Source organism: Mobula birostris, chromosome 17 (assembly GCF_030028105.1).
Source record: "Mobula birostris isolate sMobBir1 chromosome 17, sMobBir1.hap1, whole genome shotgun sequence".
Taxonomy (NCBI): Eukaryota; Metazoa; Chordata; class Chondrichthyes; order Myliobatiformes; family Myliobatidae; genus Mobula; species Mobula birostris.
The window spans coordinates 24,170,277-24,187,560 of NC_092386.1; the positions used below are offsets into that span (position 1 = coordinate 24,170,277).

The window sequence follows — 17,284 nt, forward strand, 5'->3', positions numbered from 1 at the left end:
ATAAGGGGTACTCAACCTGTATTTATGGTTCAGGCTCGACGTTCACATGAACTTAATTCATCCACTTAGGGAGATCTTATTTCTTCAGGGATTCTAGCTTTTTTTTTCCACTTCAATTATACGTTCCTGCATTTTTTCCCTGTGGTCTTACATTCATATTGTACCAATGTCCCCTTGACTCATGCCGTTAAAATAATGCATATTTACATGTTTCATCTCTTTTACAGATCTCAGTCATCTCTCAAATATTTCCTTTCCCTGTAATATTCCATTTGTCCTGCACCAGATTTTTGTCTGACAATATTAAAAGCCATTTGTTTTATTGTTTCATTCCATCAAGTTTGGTGTTTTGGAGTAACATCTGTCTAACAGGGTATTTCGGGTTTTCAGATATTGCTGAGTGAGAACATTCTATGGCAACTGCGCTTTTGTTTTTCTAGCATTAGCTGGGCCATTAATAAATGTCAAATCAAAATGAGTGTCTGCTTTTTGTGACTTCCTTGGCATGCTGTTGTGCTTTGATTTAGCTGTTCTGAATCCAAACTAATTGAAATTCTTCCATTTTAATTTATTAAAGCTTTTTAATCAAAATAATTTTGATTTCACAAACCACATTTCTCACTTTGTACAGCAAACTATTACTGAACTATCCATAATGCAAACTTAGTTTATTTTTCCTATAATAAAGCTAATCAAAGTAGTTCAAGTTCTTCTTCCTAAAGAATCAACTATATATAATCTAGGAATTCCTGATGCATTTGTATTTTATTTTATACATCCAAGGGAGTAAAAATCTTTATGTTGTGAATCCGTCAGTGTACAAGCAATAAAGAGGGGAAAATATGGGAGGATATTGCACAAACGCCAGGATTGTACACATTGTTTTGTATATAAGTACAGTCAGATACATAATCAGATCAATGTACAGTCAGATATGCAATCAGATTAATGTCTATCGATAAATCTGACAGGCTGGTGAAAGAAGCTGTCCCAGAGCCTGTTGGTCCTGACCTTAACGCTGCGGTACTATTTGGCAGATGGTAGCAGCTGAAACAGTTTGTGGTTGGGATGGCTGGAGTCCCTGATGATCTTCCAGCCCCTTTTTACACAACCTGCTGCTATAAATTTCCTGAAGAAAGTTCACATCCACAGACACACTGAGCTATGTTTGTGCAATGCAGTCACAATCAAAGAATAAACATTAGGATATAGCAGCCATTAATACAAATGAGAACAATTCTTTGTGAACTATTTCAAAGATAAACTACAATCAGTAATCGGTTTTGAAATTAAGAACACAGTTACATGGCAAGGCACCACCATTTGAAGACAGCTGGCTATTAGCTCACAGCTGAAGATTGCTTAAGAGAAATAATTGGTAAACTGACATGACCTCGAGACATCCTCATATGTATTGGCCAAATTAAGAAAACAGGGTAATGTTAATTGGCCTACATATCAAACCAAGCATCAGGAATCCTCAGATAAAATATTTTGCAGAACTGTGACTGAGATCAAGAAAGCTTCCTCACTGTTATCTGTAACCTAACACATCAAAATATGACTGTAAGCATGTTTGCTCCATCAATCAATAATTGGGGGATATGTATATCCAGAGAATCAACCCCTATAACACAAATGTGAAGTGCCTGGGGTATGTATGTTCAGAAATTTTTTAAACTACAGGTTTTCCCCACCATCCGAAGGTAGATCGTTCCTATGAAATGGTTTGTAAGCCGGAATGTCATAAAGTGAAGAAGCAATTACCATTTGTTTATATGGGAAAAATTTGTGAGCGTTCGCAGACCGAAAAAATAACCTACCAAATCATACCAAACAACTCATAAAACCTAAAATAACAGTAACATATAGTAAAAGCAGGACTGATATGATAAATACACAGCCTATATAAAGTAAAAATACTTTTCTACAATCATTGCCACACAGTTCTCGGTAGCGAAAAGCTCGCGGAAGCGCTCTCAGCAGAAACACTCTCTCCAGTAACCTTTAAGCTATGAAGCTGCCAAATCATACCAAATAACACATAAAAATACACAGCCTATATAAAGTAGAAATAATGTGTGTACAGTGTAGTATCACTTACCGGAATTAGGAAGACAGCGCCGAGCACACTGATGATGGTGTGTTAGGCTGAGTCGTCGGAGGTTGGGGTGGTGCACTGGTCCCCACCCTCCAGGTCGCCGACCGATACCAATCCGTGAAGAATGCAGCGGTCCAGCGGTGGTTGGAACGCACCCAGCACATCTTTAAGAAAAAAGCCGAAATAAACAAGTTAATTAATTAGGTGCCGCCTGGCACGTAAGTGTCGGCCCAGATCAATCGCCTCTGATCTGGGCCGACATTTACATGGTGGGCGGCACCCAATTAATAAGCTTGGTTATTTTGGCTTTTTTCTTAAAGATGTGCTGGATGCGTCCCCGCTACCGCTGCATTCTCCGTGGCAATGTATCAGTCCGCGGCCTGAGGGTTGGGGTGGTGGGACACTGGGGTGTCATCTTATCGTCGTCTGTTTCCATGAGAGCAGGCAGGTCACTTTCTTCTATGTCTGCCTGCCTCGATGTCGAAGGTCGAGGTTTGACGTCTGCTGTGGCTGATTGGAAGGCTTGAAAAACGACAGTATGCTTGACTGCTAGCCTCGTGCATTTTTCTATCATCTCACGCAGTTCCTTCACGTTCGGTTTCTGGACGACTTCACTTTTGGTCCGCTCGCTACTACATTCGGTTTCGATTGTTATCCTTTCCTCTTCCAACTGCATCAGCTCTTCATCTATCAGTTCTTGGTCATGGAATGCCAAAACCTCTTCAACATCATCTTCCTCAACTTCCACAAGCCAAACTCACTTTGTCCTCACTTCGTTCACCACGATCAAAACGCTTAATTATGTCTAGTTTTATGCTAAGTGTAACATCCTCATGAGCTCTTTTAGGTTTTTCCGCTGCCTTAGAACTCATCTTGCTAACAGATGCTCAAAATAAATCGACATAAAGCACAGATGCTCACAGGCACGTGTTTAAGCAATGCCGGCTAGAATGCAGTTCCGGGGGAGGAGCTTGGCTGCTAGGGGCGCACGCTGCCTTTTTTCCTAAAAGTGAAAACACTTTCTGTTAGTGAAAACAGGTACTAATGTATGTCTTTCGTAACAGTGAGGTTTCGTAAAGCGAATGTTCGAAAAGCAAGGGACACCTGTAATAGTATCTCAATGTAAGCATTTTGGCTGTTCACAGGCCACCAAAAAATGCTCTGGTAAACTTTGAATTCTGGCTAGATTGTGAATTCCCTCCAAAAGTTCCAGAATTTCACCTGCTCCTAATCCATCAGTTATTGAGGAATGGAATTCCCACCTATGTTACCTGAATTTTCAATTCATGGAATTGTACATTAAATAAGGAAACAACGTCTATTTTACCACGTTGAAAGAATTATCAAGTGGTTCCTTTTTCAGGTTTCACAGTTCTTGTAGGATATATCCAATTGTAAGTTACTACGAATTTTTTTCACATGCTGCTGAGACAGATTATTTTTTGATTATAGCAACTCATTTTCTTTTATAGATAACATCTTGTTTGTCTTCCTTGTAACCTTAATTTTCTAGTCTGTGATCATCTCATTTCTTTATCTACTCTGTGGGGAAAACCATTCATAACTTTGTGGAAAGAACATCAAAGTTAAATGTTTCAGGTGGAAGAAACTCAGTCTCTTTATGTTTCTCTTTCTGTACATGCTGCTTTACTTATGGAATGCTTCCAGTATGTTCTGTTTTTATACCAGTATTTCCTGCATTGTTGTGATATTACTATGAAATGGAAATGTAATTTAAAATTCTTAAATTCACTAAACCTTACTGAAATGAATAAACATTTTAACACTGATATATATTAGTTATTAAGCAAAGATTAAAGGTTATGAAAAAAAACTGAGGAACCTGAAGGAAGTCAGTAGAGCAGTGCAAAATGTATGAAATAAAGTCATACTGGTGCAAAGTTTTAGTCAGTAGCTTGATATAATAAAAGTAATAGTTAAAAAATAATTATGCTTTACAATTCTAGAATTTGTTTTTGTGGATGCTGCTTGGTGAGAGGCAACAACATTGAAAGGTAGATAACAACAGGAATTCTGCAGGTGCTGGAATTTCAAGCAACACACATAAAAGTTGCTGGTGAACGCAGCAGGCCAAGCAGCATCTGTAGGAAGAGGTGCAGTCGACGTTTCAGGCCGAGACCCTTTGTCAGGACTAACTGAAGGAAGAGTGAGTAAGGGATTTGAAAGTTGGAGGGGGAGGGGGAGATCCAAAATGATAGGAGAAGACAGGAGGGGGAGGGATGGAGCCAAGAGCTGGACAGGTGATAGGCAAAAGGGATACGAGAGGATCATGGGACAGGAGGTCCGGGAAGAAAGACAAGGAGGTGGGGGGGAGGGAACACAGAGAATGGGCAAGGGGTATAGTCAGAGGGACAGAGGGAGAAAAAGGAGAGTGAGAGAAAGAATGTGTGTATAAAAATAAGTAACAGATGGGGTACGAGGGGGAGGTGAGGCATTAGCGGAAGTTAGAGAAGTCGATGTTCATGCCATCAGGTTGGAGGCTACCCAGATGGAATATAAGGTGTTGTTCCTCCAACCTGAGTGTGGCTTCATCTTTACAGTAGGGGAGGCCGTGGATAGACATATCAGAATGGGAATGGGATGTGGAATTAAAATGTGTGGCCACTGGGAGATCCTGCTTTCTCTGGCGGACAGAGCGTAGATGTTCAGCAAAGCAGTCTCCCAGTCTGCGTCAGGTCTCGCCAATATATAAAAGGCCACATTGGGAGCACCGGACGCAGTATATCACCCCAGCCGACTCACAGGTGAAGTGTTGTCCGGACGCAGTATATCACCCCAGCCGACTCAGACACTTCACCTGTCAGTGTACGTCAACAACCCCAATCTAGCCTTACAAGAAGCAGGGGAGAGACTTCCGGACTGCTATGCAGCCCCTGAAATTATCGAGAAGGCGCTATTTCAATGGCTGGGCAATTTTCGTAGGGTGTCAGCCAAGGACCACACTAAATTACAAGAACTCAGAGACTTACTCATGGAGATTCAAGGTGCTAAAGAAGTCGGCTATTTAACTGGCCTGTCATATCTGGATACCTCACACAGAGTTGGACCAATTGTAGACAAGCTTCCATTTGGGCTGCAAGAAAGATGGGTGTCAATTGGTTCAGAGTACAAGGAAGAGAATGGTGGCCGATTCCCTCCCCTTGAGTATTTTAGTAGGTTTGTGTGCAAGGAGGTGAAGAGGCGAAACGATCCCAGCTTCATGAATCAAGGCAGCACCACAACTCACATCAACCCAGTCAAACCCATCTCGAACAATTTTGTCATCAATAAACCCATCTCAGTGCATAAAATCGAAGTCTCCACAATCAATGATGACCCTAGCAAGAATTGTCCATTGCACAACAAACCCCACCCCCTCAAAAACTGCAGAATGTTTCGAAAAAAACCCTTTGACAAAAGAAAGGCCCTTCAAAGGAAAAAAGAATATGTTTTAAGTGCTGTTCCTCTACCTCCCACCTCGCCACCTCGCTAAAGAGTGTACGTTCCCCATGAAGTGCTCGGAATGTAACAGCACTAATCACGATGGAGCCGTGCATCCTGGCCCGTCACAGCAAACTGCCAAGGCTCCTCCGCTCCCACAAGAGGATGGCGGGAGGGAGATCATCACTCTAATACTATTGTCATCTCGAGTTGCACAGAAGTTTGTAGTCCAGGTCAGTCGAGCCATTCATGCTCAAAGATCTGCCTCACTAAGGTATACTCTAAGAGAGCCAAAGACAAGGCCATCAAAGCCTATGTAATTCTGGACGACCAGAGCAACCGCTCACTAGTGAGATCAGAATTCGAGTTGTTCAGCGTAAAGGGTAATCCATTCCATACTACCTCAGAACTTGCTCTGGGATCGCAGAAACCTATGGCAGGAAGGCAGAAGGCTTCCAGCTCGAGTCGCTGGATGGCGAAGTCGACATCAGTCTCCCTCCACTCTTTGAGTGCAATGAGATCTTGAATAACCGATCTGAGATTACGACACCAAGCGCAGTGCTACACCAGCCCCATCTCCACACACATCCCAGAACTGGGTCCAGAAGCAGAAATACTCCTGCTACTCGGAAGAGACTTTCTTAGGGTGCACAAAGTCAGGCAGCAGGTCAATGGACCACACAACGCCCCCTTCGCCCAACGTCTGGATCAGGGCTGGGTGGTGATAGGAGAGGTGTGCCCTGGCAACATACACAAACCAACAGTTAACACGCTCAAGACTAACGTGCTAGAGAGTGGCCGCCGTTCAATTTCTCAGCCCTGCAGAAGTGTTACGTGTATCAAGGAGGCACAACAAAGGCACGAGCATAGTAAAGTAACTGAGAAGACACTGGAACAGTCAATCTTCGCTCAAACTAAGCACGATAATAAACTTGCTCCATCGGTGGAAGATGCCATCTTCTCAAAAATAATGGACACAATGGTTTTTAGAGATGAAGCAAACAACTGGGTCGCCTCACTACCATTCAGAGTACCATGCCAGTGCTTACCAAACAGCAAAGAGCAGGCAGTCATCCGGTTCACATCTTTACAACGAACCCTGAAAAGGAAACCTGAGACCAGTTACAGAGGTCGTTCTACTTCTACCTAAAGACTGATCTAGAGACTAAAGTTCTATACCATGTTTATAGTGACCTTACAAAGGTCAGGCGGGGAGTCTGTTGCCCTTAAGGCATTTATTTGACTTTGTTGGGTCTACGTTTTAAATGATTTGTTTGTAACTATTTTCTAGTTAAAGGTTGATAATTAAGTTACAGTATAACGAAGGTAAATTCATTGTCAATGGTATATCACGGCATGTGATGACGCCACCTCCGGTTTCGCCGCGTCTTGGTTCGGGAAGGTGTGAAGGCGGGTGCCATGCGTGCAGAATGATCGTGAAGAGCTCCGTTTCCACTCACAAAGAAACATTATAGAAACAACGCCGTAAGTCCATAACAATGTATTTAAAGTAAAAATATTAACGCGGATTCTGTTCAGGAAGCGGCGGTTGGGGCGGCGCGCGTGCCGGGTTTTCAATTTCAAACGCGGGGTGGGCTCGAGCCCGATGGCGGTTTGACGCGACATGCTCGCGCGCTACTCGGGGCGGCTGGAGACTCTCGCTAAGAGAGCGCGAGTGGTCTCCAGAATGAAACAGACGCTGTATATGTTTGTAAACAGTTTTCACCATACCATGTTAATGTGGAAGAGTGAACAGTAAATGGTTAACCTTACTACGACTCTGTCTTCATTGGCTCCGGTTTAACTTGGTGTTTAGTCAGAGTTTCAACACACTGCAGAAGAACACTACAGTGAAAAGGCAGAATCATTTGGTGTTTCAACAAGTGGTACGATGGCTTCGCGATCAAGCATCAAGTTGCTTGCATTAAGTGCCAAGAGCAGTAGGACATTGACAAATGTGGCTGCCCTCGCAACAGCTAAAGCAGAAGCTGCCAAGGTGTGAGTGTCATACGCTAACCAAGAAACAAAACTTAAAATGGAAAAAGCTGCCAGAGAAGCGGAAGACCAGAAGGAAAAGGCAAGGATAGATACAGAGTAAGAAGTGCTGACACTACAACGAGAAGCTGATGCGGCTGCGGTGGAAGCACAAATACTGGAAAACATTGAAGAAATGCACATTCTAGACGAAGCAGGAAAATCTACGTCAGAAAGGGCCAAATTGGAACGCACCAGCGAATATGTCCAATCTCAAATTGACCTGCAGATTCATTCTCCCTCTCCATACTTGCCTGTTGGTGTCCCATCTCGTGTGAAATCACAGGGAAGTTTTGTTGCACCGTGTCCATCTGGGGAAGACAACTCACAATTGAAACCTTGCCACAAACTCAAGCGTAAGAGGGCTGACTACGAATACTGCCCGACAACAATCTTACCAGATCCGGCGAAATCAGAGACAAAGGCTGAAGTCAGAACATCAAATCACATCATGCACGTACACGCTCAGTCCTATGTTCCCCAGCATATTCCCCCAGCTAGCACGCCACCTGCAGCAGAACCCTTGGCACAGTATTTAGCGTGACAAGACCTCGTCAATTCAGGACTGTACCAGTTTGACAATAAGCCTGAAAAATACCGTGCGTGGTACTCCTCATTCACCAGTGCCACCGGCGGAGTCCAGCTCACAGCAACCCAAGAGTTGGACCTTATGACTAAATGGCTGGGAAAGGAATCAAGTGAACAGGTGAAACGTATACGCTCAGTGTATGTCAACAACCCCAAGCTAGCCTTACAAAAACCATGGGAGAGACTTCGGGACTGCTATGCAGCCCCTGAAATTATTGAGAGGGCGCTATTTCAATGGCTGGACAATTTTTGTAGGGTGTCTGCCTAAGGACCACACTAAATTACGAGAACTCGGAGATTTATTCATGGAGATTCAAGGTGCTAAAGAAGACGGCTATTTAACTGGCCTGTCGTATCTGGATACCTCACACAGAGTTGGACCAATTGTGGACAAGCTTCCATTTGGGCTGCAGGAAAGATGGGTGTCAATTGGTTCAGAGTACAAGGAAGAAAATGGTGGTCAATTCCCTCCCTTTGAGTATTTTAGTAGGTTTGTGTGCAAGGAGGTGAAGAGGCGAAACGACCCTAGCTTCATGAATCAAGGCAGCACCACAACTCACACCAACCCAGTCAAACCCATCTCGAACAATTTTGTCATCAATAAACCCATCTCAGTGCATAAAACCGAAGTCTCCGCAATCAACGATGACCCTAGCAAGAATTGTCCATTGCACAACAAACCCCACCCCCTCAAAAATGCAGAATGTTTCGAAACAAACCCTTTGACGAAAGAAAGGCCCTTCAAAGGAAAAAAAGAATATGTTTTAAGTGCTGTTCCTCTACCTCCCACCTCGCTAAAGAGTGTACATTCCCCGTAAAGTGCTCGGAATGTAACAGCGCTAATCACGATGGAGCCATGCATCCCGGCCTGTCACCGCAAACTGCCAAGGCTCCTCCGCTCCCACAAGAGGATGGCGGGGAGGGAGATCATCACTTTGATACAACTATTGTCAGCTCGAGCTGCACAGAAGTTTGTAGTCCAGGTCAGTCGAGCTGTTCGTGCTCAAAGATCTGCCTCGCTAGGGTATACCCTAAGGGAGCCAAAGACAAGACTATCAAAGCTTATGTAATTCTGGACGACCAGAGCAACTGCAAGACCAGAGTTCTTCGAGTTGTTTAGCGTACAGGGTAATCCATTCCCATACTACCCCAGAACTTGCTCTGGCATCGCAGAAACATATGGCATGAAGGCAGAAGGCTGCCAGCTTGAGTCACTGGATGGCAAAGTCGACATCAGTCTCCCTCCACTCTTAGAGTGCAATGAGATCTTGAATAACTGATCCAAGATTACGATGCCAAGCGCAGTGCTACACCAGCCCCATCTCCACCACATTGCCAAGCACATCCCAGAACTGGATCCGGAAGCAGAAATACTCCTGCTACTTGGAAGAGACGTTCTTAGGGTGCACAAAGTCAGGCAGCAGGTCAATGGACCACACAACGTCCCCTTCACCCAACGTCTGGATCTGGGCTGGGTGGTGATAGGAGAGGTGTGCCCTGGCAAAGTATACAAACCGACAGTTAACATGCTCAAGACTATCGTGCTAGAGAGAGGCCACCATTCAATTTCTCAGCCCTGCACAAACTTCATGTATATCAAGGAAGCACAACAAAGGCACGAGTTTAGTAAAGTAACTGAGAAGACACTGGGACAGTCAATCTTTGCTCAAACTAAGCACGATAATAAACTTGCTCCATCGGTGAAAGATGCTATCTTCTTAAAAATAATGGACACAAAGGTCTTTAGAGACGAAGTGAACAACTGGGTCACCCTAGTACCATTTAGAGTACCGTGCCAGTGCTTGCCAAACAACAAAGAGCAGGCAGTCAACCGGTTCACATCTTTAAAACGAACCCTGAAAAGGAAACCTGAGACCAGTTACAGGGGTCGCTCTACTTCTACCTGAAGACTGATCTAGAGACTAAAGTTCTATACCATGTTTATAGTGACCTTACAAAGGTCAGGCGGGGAGTCTGTTGCCCTTAAGGCATTTATTTGACTTTGTTGGGTCTATGCTTTAAATGATTTGTTTGTAACTATTTTCTAGTTAAACTTAAAGGTTGATAATTAAGTTACAGTATAACGAAGGTAAATTCATTGTCAATGGTATATCGCGGCATGTGATGACGTCACCTCCGGTTTCGCCGCGTCTTGGTTCGGGAAGGTGTGAAGGCGGGTGCCATGCGTGCAGCATGATCGTGAAGAGCTCCGTTTCTACCCACAAAGAATCATTATAGAAACAACGTTGTAAGTCCATAAGAATGTATTTGAAGTAAAAATATTAACGCGGTTTCTGTTAAGGAAGCGGCGGTTGGGGCGGCGCGCGTGCCGGGTTTTCAATTTCAAACGCGGGGTGGGCTCGAGCCCGATGGCGGTTTGACGCGACCCGCTCGCGCGCTACTCGGGGCGGCTGGAGACTCTCGCTAAAAGAAGAGAGAGCGAGTGGTCTCCAGAATGAAACAGACGCTGTATATGTTTGTAAACAGTTTTCACCATACCATGTTAATGTGGAAGAGTGAACAGTAAATGGTTAACCTTACTAGGTAGGACTCTGTCTTCATTGGCTCCGGTTTAACTTGGTGTTTAGTCAGAGTTTCAACACACTGCAGGAGAACAGCACAACACAAACAAAAGTAGTCAACCATTCCCTGCCATTTTCCCGAACCCCGGTAAAGCGAAAATAAATGTTACAAACAGAATCAGATTAAGAAAGAATTTAACAGAATAAACTAACCCAACTGCAAATGTTACTGTATCAGAGTAAATCAGCAGGTGCCTTGAGTACTGTATTAGGGTTAACTTACTTTTATTCCTTGTTGTTGAGCGGTTAGGGTAAGCTTGGTCTCATCCAAAAGTAATACTTCGCAATAGAATTCTTCTTGTGTCGTGCAGAAGCAACCCATTGCTGCATTGAAACTAGGATAAACGGGGATAAAAGTTGATATAAAGTCCACTGAACGTCCGTGATTTTAAAACATCGAGTTGAAAGTGCAGTTAAGAAATCATTGATGAGGATATCATTGCACTGTGCCGCTTCTTCATATCTGAACACGAGAAAACGTACCAATTGGTAACATGAAACACCAGGTGCAGGATATCTTTTCTCCCTTGATGGAAAACCGCAACAAATACAATGCAAACTGTTGTATCCTTTAAAATGAACGCTACAGAAGTATGCCCGACAACAGGTAAGTTCGGCGAGCTGGTTCTTGGCAGCGGAACGATGGGATGGGTGATCTGAAAGAACAAAAGCAGCCTTCAGTTAAACAATTCCACACACACACACACCGCAAGTATGACAGAGATTTCATGAATATTACAGGGATCAAAATCAAATCACGATCTTCTTCCGATTCTTACAACATAGATAATTTCACATAAATTGTTCAATGATCTAAATTTACGACCGAGTCACGATCCGCAGACGCCGCTCTTCACAATAGCAAAGGAGTAAATGTAATGTTTGCTCCTAAAGAAACAAGCACAATTCAATTCACAGCAACGACAAATGCCAATTGTTAACACATTATTTAACATCGCTGATCATTTTTGTAAATTACATTCTGGGAGATTAACCGTCGCTGTCCCTAAGACACCAGATGGTGAACCGCAGGGAATGTCTCTAGCCTGCTTCTACCAACTTGTATTCTGCTAGACCTCACCTTCCACTTCTCTCAATGGGAAGGCGGCTTCAAACACGAGCCGGGAGTGTTGACGCCGAGGCGACCTACATCCCGCGACGGTCCCGAAGCTCAGTCGGCGGCCGAACAACGTCTCCCCGGCGCTTTCTCCCACTTTTCACATGCTTCGAGAGCCTCTGTTCCTTTCCCAGGCGGTGGACTATCAGTCCCTGCTCTCCTGCGCCTACACTATGTCTCCGCTTGACCCCAGCGCGGCTCCAGTAACCGGGGAGACGCCGCCACCCTTCACCTTTCACCCGCAGCCACAGAGCGCGAGCCCGGCACCAGCGCGCGCGCACCCTCCGCACTACTTGGCAGCTTGGAGCTGGCAGTCTTTGTTAGACAAAGGCTACTGCTTATCACCAGTAATCAATTACCCCTAGGTTGTTTATGCATACAAAAGATACTGTTGGCAGATATGACAGCAAACTTTGCAAACGTTACAACTGCACGACAACCTTTCGCAAGGGAAAGATGACCTGTAAACATTTCTTTCAGTCTTCACGGTTCTCTCACTAAACAATAATCAAATTCTGCTTGATGTGAAACGGCATTTTTTTAAGTATTTAAACTTTGCCACCATTATACTTTTCAATCCAGAAAAAAAATTGCACAACTTAGCCAACTGCGTCAAAAACATTGACAGCCAAAGAACAACTCTGATTGTAAGCCATGGTCATTCAAAACACAATTCTTGGGCTTTGTGATGAACTTGCCAACTCTTACGAATATTGCGAGGGATACGAATTGACAATAAACTGGACTGGTCAAAGAACACTGAGGCAGGATACGAATTGACAATAAACTGGACTGGTCAAAGAATACCGAGGCTGTCTACAAGAAGGGTCAGAGCCGTCTCTATTTCCTGAGGAGACTGAGGTCCTTTAACATCTGCCGGACGATGCTGAGGATGTTCTACGAGTCTGTGGTGGCCAGTGCAAGCATGTTTGCTGTTGTGTGCTGGGGCAGCAGGCTGAGGGTAGCAGACACCAACGGAATCAACAAACTCATTCGTAAGGCCAGTGATGTCGTGGGGATGGAACTGGACTCTCTGACGGTGGTGTCTGAAAAGAGGATGCTGTCCAAGTTGCATGCCATCTTGGACAATGTCTCCCATCCACTACATAATGTACTGTTTGGGCACAGGAGTACATTCAGCCAGAGACTCATTCCACTGAGATGCAGCACTGAGCGTCATAGGAAGTCATTCCTGCCTGTGGCCATCAAACTTTACAACTCCTCCCCTGGAGGGTCAGACACCCTGAGCCAATAGGCTGGTCCTGGACTTATTTCCTGGCATAATTTACATATTACTATTTAATTATTTATGGTTTTATTACAATTTAATTATTTATGGTGCAACTGTAACAAAAACCAATTTCCCCTGGGATCAATAAAGTATGACTATGACTATTCGATGCCCAGATTTCCTTCATTAATATTGATGAGAATCAAACATTTGAAGGGGAAAATCTAGTTGTTGGAAACAAAACAAAAATGAAGAAGCGCTTATTGCAGGTAGGAACTGAAATGTTTACTTAGTGGCAATAGTGTTCAGCTGATAATAAACTAACCTGAGAACAGTGCCCTCAAAAAGCCCTGATGGATGTCAAGGTATTAGAGAACGAAATCACGCGGGACATGTGTAAAGTGTTTGAAATGCTGCTGGAGAGGTGGAGACAACATTGTATTTGTAAACAGTTTGTTTAAACTGATGGCAATCACATCCTGTTACATGACAGTTTTACGATTCAAAAGCAGAAGACGCTTCATGTGAGTATTTGTGTTAAGATCAGACAGGTTAAATAAGGTTTGCTGAAGAACGAACTACAGTGCCACCACGAGCTAAGTTATGTTGGAGGATGAGAACCGGGTCCAGAATAACAATCCAATAGCAACGTTTTGGATGGATTTGTGGAAGGAGGGGAAAAAAGAGACAGAATAAGAGAGTTTCATAACTGAAGACAAAAGAATATGAGTGAAAGTTTCAAAGGCATATGGGCAATATTACTGAAGTAGAATTTAGAACAGTACAGAGTAGGGAAGATGCCCTTTGGCCCGAGGCCGTGCTGATGATGATTCCAATCCACACTAATTCCAACCACCTGCACAGGGTTTATATTCCTCCAGCCCCTGCCTGTTCACGTGACTATTTAAAAATCACTGTCATATCTGCCTCCCTTGACAGCACACTTCAGTCACCTACTATGCTTTATGTTAAAAAAAACTTGCCTCATCTGTGACATTTCTTCTCCATTCCCAGCCCTCTCACCCTGCCGGACACTAAGAAAAGTGCTAGTTGTTTACATTGTTACATACCTCATGGATATCTTGTGATTGTCTTATGAGGATGATGTAATGGTCTTGCGGCTAAAACATGATGTAATTTTCCCACCGATGTGAGGTCACATGATGACCTGTTCTCACCAGGTATATAAGTGTAGACCCCTGGTGACGCAGTTAGTATTCAGTTTATACGTGAGACTAGGTTGTATTCGAGAATTTGACTTCCTTGAAGTTCTATAATTAATTATACATCCTGCGGAGGGCAGTAATATGCCTAGATATGTCTAAACAGCCGGAAATAGAAGAAGAAGAAGATTTCAGTTAGATCGTCGGTCAGATACTCCGCTAGGCGGTGTATTAATCTCATGACACAGTATAGTTTTAAAATGGAGTTTTACTTTCTATTGTAAGGTACAAAAGTGTTGGGCCGGCAGTTTCACCAATAGCTGACAGATTTGTCAAAGTACCTTTTCAGTAATATTGGAGAGTGAAGGCGGGAACCCATGACTGTTCAACTCGGAATGCAAATTTTGAGTATGTGTCAGAAACTTTCTTACCTCCATTATTTGATCAGGATTTTGGTAATAAGTCTGACCATGAAGATTTATCTTTATCTCAGAAGGAGATGATAGCAGAGCAGGGTAGAGATCCTGAGATATTTAAATTAAAGGAACAAGCTCTTCCAGATAGTGAAATTGAGAAAGTGGCAGTAGGATATTATTTTGAAAAGGGAGTATTAATGAGAAAGTGGAGATCACCCGCAATTCCTGCAAGTGAAGAACGGGAAGTTAATCACCAGGTAGTAGTTCCTAAAGTTTATCAAAATGAGATTTTAACTATGGCTCATAGTATGCCTTTGGGTGGTCATCTAGGTGTAAAGAAAACTGTGAACAAGGTTTTTAAACATTTTTACTGGCCTAGTTTAAGAAAAGATGTAGTGACATTTTGCAGAATGTGTAATACATGTCCAGTTGTGGGTAAACCTAATCAAGTTACTCCAGTGGCCGCACTGCAACCGATTCCAGCATTTGGTGAGCCATTTTCCAAAATTATTATAGATTGTGTAGGCCCATTGAAAAAAAATTAAAACTGGACATCAATATTTGCTGACCATTACGTGTATAGCGTCTAGGTTTCCAGAGGCAATACCTCTTAGGAATATAACAGCCAAAACTGTGACAAAGGCTCTTATAAAATTATTTACTTATTTTGGGTTGCCTACGGAAATACAATTGAATCAAGGTAGTAATTTTATGTCTGGATTGTTTCAGCAGATAATATATAAACTGGGAGCAAAACAGATTACCTCATCTGCATATCATCCAGAATCGCAAGGAGCCTTGGAGAAATTCCATTCTACCTTTAAGACTATGATTAGGACGTATTGTGTGGGAAAATGAAAAGGACTGGGATGAAGGCTATTTTTTGCAGTACGGGAGACAATACATGAATCATTAGGTTTTAGTCCTTTTGAACTTGTGTTTGGGCATAGAGTTTGATAACCTTTGGCCTTGTTGAAAGAACAGTGGATTAACAAAGAGGTACACACTAATTTGCTGGATTATGTTTTGAAATTCGAGGAAAGATTACATAAAGCTTGTAGCTTGGCCAAGGAAAATTTAAAATTGGCTCAGGAGAAGATGAAAACTTGGTATGATAAGGAAGCTAGAATGAGGTCACTTAAGCCTGGAGATAAGGTGTTGGTTCTTTTCCAGGTGCAAACAAACCCATTACAAGTTAAATTTCATGGTCCTTATGAGATTAAATCTAAAGTAAATGACGTGGATTACATGATAAAAACCCCAGATCGAAGAAAGCCAACGCAGCTGTGTCATATAAATATGATAAAACCGTATTATGAGAAAGAGGCTGCTACTATGACTGTTGTGGTCAATAATGTGTCTGATCTTTATAAAAACTTAATGGATAATCCATCTGAAACTCATTTTAAATCCAATATTATTTTTAGCCTGGTTACCAAAGTCAACAATTCTGGAAAATATTGATGAGAAATTAGCTCATTTACAGCTGGAGCAGAGAGAGCAGATGAAACAGTTAATTTTTAAAAATAGGAATTTATTTCCAGATGTTCCTAGAAGAACCACCGTAGCTTCACATGATGTAGATGTTGGAGATGCAAAACCCATAAAACAACATCTATATCGGATGAACAGGGAAAAATGTGAACTTGCTGAACAAGAAATTAAGTATATGTCAGAGAATTATTAGACCTTCTAAATCGAATTGGAGTTCACCGTGTGTTACGGTGCCTAAGCCAGACAATAGTATTAGGTTTTGTACAAATTGCAGGAAGGTGAATATTGTGACAAAAACTGATGCATATCCAATCCCTAGCGTAGATGATTGTGTGGATAAAGTTGGACAAGCAAAGTTCCTTACAAAGATTGATTTGTTAAAAGGGTATTGTTGTGTTCCAGTGACAGACAGAGGTAGAGAGATTTCTGCATTTGTAACCCCATTTGGGTTCTGTGAATATAATGTTCTTCCATTTGGGATGAAGAATGCACCAGGTACTTTCCAGAGGATGATTAATAGTGTGATTCATGGGTTAAAAGATACAGGTGCCTATATTGATGATTTAGTTACAGGAAATAATACTTGGAAAGCACATATTACTGTGGTGGAGGAACTATCTGAGAGACTTTCAAAAGCTAACTTAACTATTAACTGAGCTAAAAGTGAATTTGGTCATGCCACGGTAACCTACCTTGGTTATGTTGTGGGTCAAGGAAAATTAGCTCCTGTTCAGGCAATTTTAGAAGTACCCACTCCAACTGGTAAGAAAACTCTCAGAAGATTCTTGGGTATGGTAGGATATTACAGAAAATTTTGTAAGAATTTTGCGAACATTGCTCTTCCATTAACTAACCTCTTGAAGAAAAATGAAAAGTTTGTTTGGACAAAGCCTTGTCAGGAAGCATTTGAAAAATTGAAAACTATAATATGTAGTCAACCTGTGCTCAAATCCCCTGATTTTGAAAAAAACATTTTCATTAGCTGTAGATGCTAGTGACGAAGCTGCAGGAGCAGTGTTACTTCAAAGGGATGAGGGTGATGAAGTTGAACGTCCGGTAGCTTATTTTTCTAAGAAATTTAATACCCATCAAAGAAATTATTCAACTATAGAAAAGG

At 42.6% G+C, this 17,284-nt stretch overlaps 1 long non-coding RNA gene across 1 annotated transcript; it reads right to left on the reverse strand.

Moving 5' to 3' along the window:
• Positions 1 to 2,423: 2,423 nt before the first annotated feature.
• LOC140211558 (uncharacterized) lies at positions 2,424 to 12,089 on the reverse strand. Its single transcript, XR_011889509.1, has 3 exons — positions 11,828 to 12,089; positions 10,970 to 11,402; positions 2,424 to 3,104 (listed from the first exon to the last, which is right to left on the reverse strand). It is a non-coding gene; the product is annotated as an uncharacterized lncRNA (long non-coding RNA).
• Between the last annotated feature and the right edge of the window lie 5,195 nt (positions 12,090 to 17,284).